This window comes from Hemiscyllium ocellatum, chromosome 46 (assembly GCF_020745735.1).
Source record: "Hemiscyllium ocellatum isolate sHemOce1 chromosome 46, sHemOce1.pat.X.cur, whole genome shotgun sequence".
In the NCBI taxonomy this organism is placed as follows: Eukaryota; Metazoa; Chordata; class Chondrichthyes; order Orectolobiformes; family Hemiscylliidae; genus Hemiscyllium; species Hemiscyllium ocellatum.
The window spans coordinates 2,191,920-2,194,716 of record NC_083446.1 but is presented as its reverse complement, the minus strand read 5'-3'; the positions used below and the strand labels follow the sequence as shown (position 1 = coordinate 2,194,716).

Below are 2,797 nucleotides of genomic sequence, written 5' to 3'. Positions count from 1 at the left end.
TCAATGATCCCCCTCGCCGTAATTAACATTAGTATCCCACTTAATTATCATTACATTAGATAAGATTCGTTACAGTATCGAAACAAGCCATTCGGCCCAACAAGAACATACCAACCCTCTGAAGAGTAGCCCACCCAGCCCCATTCCCCACATTTACTCCTGACTAATGCATCTAATTCCATGGGCAATTCAGCATGGCCAATTCATCGCACCTGCACACCTTTGGATTGTGGGAGGAAACCCACACAGACGCAGAGAAAATGTGCAAACTCCTGACAGATCGTCACCCAAGGCTGGGATCGAACCTGGGTCCGTGGCGCTGTGCTAGCCACTGAGCCACCCCTGAAAGGCATGGATGTAAACCAGCTCCCTCCATCTGTGTGTCTGTGAGGGGGAACAGCACCAAGCACATAAGAAAGGGCCGACAAGGATGGGATTTGAACCCACGCGCACAGAGCACAATGGATTAGCAATCCATCGCCTCAACCACTCGGCCACCTTGTTCAACCCAGGGGCTGCGTCATTGATATCCCTTCAATTATCACTCCCAGCGTTTACAACATGATCACATTAATCACCCCCTGAACTATCACACTCACTGTTATTAACATTATTATCGTTAATACTCCCCTGAATTATCACTCTTACTGGTTATAACATTATTACCATATTTATACCCCGCTCAATTATCACCCTCACCGTTATTAACATTATTATCATTAATATAATCCCCTCAATTATCACCCTGACCGTTATTATAAAATTATCATTCATATAATCCCCTCAATTATCACCCTCGCCGTTATTAACATGATTATCATTATTATCCCCCTCAATTATCACCCTCATCGTTATTAACATTATTGTTGTTAATGTCCCCCTCAATTATCACCCTCACCGTTATTAACATTGTTTCCATTATTATCCCCCTCAATTATCACCCTCACCGTTATTAACTGGATTATCATGAATATCCCCCTCATTATCACCCTCACCGTTATTAACATTACTATCATTAATACCCTCCTCAATTATCACCCTCGCCGTTATTAACATGATTATCATTATTATCGCCCTCAATTATCACCCTCATCGTTATTAACATTATTGTTATTAATGTCCTCCTCAATTATCACCCTCACCGTTATTAACATGATTATCGTTAACATCCCGCTCAATCATCACCCTCACCGTTATTAACATTATTATCTTTCATATAATCCCCTCAATTGTCACCCTCACCGTTATTAACATTATTATCATTAAAATTCCCCTCAATTATCACCCTCACTGTTATTAACATTATTATCATTAATATAATCCCCTCAATTATCACCCTCACCGTTATTAACATTATTATCATTAAAATCCCCCTCAATTATCGCCCTCACCGTTCTTAACATTATTATCATTAATATACCTCTCAGTTATCACCCTCACCGTTATTAACATTATTATCATTAAAATCCCCCTCAATTAACACCCTCACTGTTATTAACATTATTATCATTAATGTAATCCCCTCAATTATCACCCTCTCCGTTATTAACATTACTGTCATTAATATCCTCCTCAATTATCACCCTCGCCGTTATTAACATGATTATCATTATTATCCCCTCAATTATCACCCTCACCGTTATTAACATTATTATCGTTAATATCTCCCTCAATTATCACCCTCACCGTTATTAACATTATTATCGTTTTTATTCCCCTCAATTATCACCCTCACCGTTATTATCATTATTATCATTATTATCCCCCTCAATTCTCACCCTCATTGTTATTAACATTATTGTTATTAATGTCCTCCTCAATTATCACCCTCACCGTTATTAACATGATTATCGTTAATATCCCGCTCAATCATCACCCTCACCGTTATTAACATTATTTTCATTATTATCCCCTTCAATTATCACCCTCACCGTTATTAACATTATTATCGTTAATATTCCTCTCTATTATCACTCTCACTGTTATTAACATGATTATCATTAATATCCCCCTCAATTATCACCCTCACCGTTGGTAACATTATTATCGTTAATATCCTCCTCAACTATCACCCTCACTGTTATTAACATTATTATCATTAATATAATCCCCTCAATTATCACCCTCACCTTTATTAACATTATTATCATTAATATCCCCCTCAATTATCGCCCTCACTGTCATTAAATTATCATTAATATAATCCCCTCAATTATAACCCTCACCGTTATTAACATTATTATCATTCATATAATCCCCTCAATTGTCACCCTCCCGTTATTAACATTATTATCATTAAAATCCCCCTCAATTATCACCCTCACCGTTCTTAACATTATTATCATTAATATACCTCTCAGTTATCACCCTCACCGTTATTAACATTATTATCATTAAAATCCCCCTCAATTAACACCCTCACTGTTATTAACATTATAATCATTAATATAATCCCCTCAATTATCACCCTCACCGTTATTAACATTACTATCATTAATATCCTCCTCAATTACCACCCTCGCCGTTATTAACCTGATTATCATTATTATCCCCCTCAATTATCACCCTCACCGTTATTAACATTATTATCGTTAAAATACCCCTCAATTATCACCCTCACCGTTATTAACATTATTATCGTTATTATTCCCCTCAATTATCACCCTCACCGTTATTAACATTATTATCGTTAATATCTCCCTCAATTATCACCCTCACCGTTATTAACATTATTATCATTAATAATTCCCTCAATTATCACCCTCACCGTTATTAACATTATTATCATTCATATAAT

The 2,797-nt window shown here is 36.4% G+C and overlaps 1 non-coding gene across 1 annotated transcript; it reads right to left on the bottom strand.

Moving 5' to 3' along the window:
* Positions 1 to 422: 422 nt before the first annotated feature.
* trnas-gcu (transfer RNA serine (anticodon GCU)) lies at positions 423 to 504 on the bottom strand. The gene has a single exon. It is a non-coding gene; the product is annotated as a tRNA-Ser (tRNA).
* Between the last annotated feature and the right edge of the window lie 2,293 nt (positions 505 to 2,797).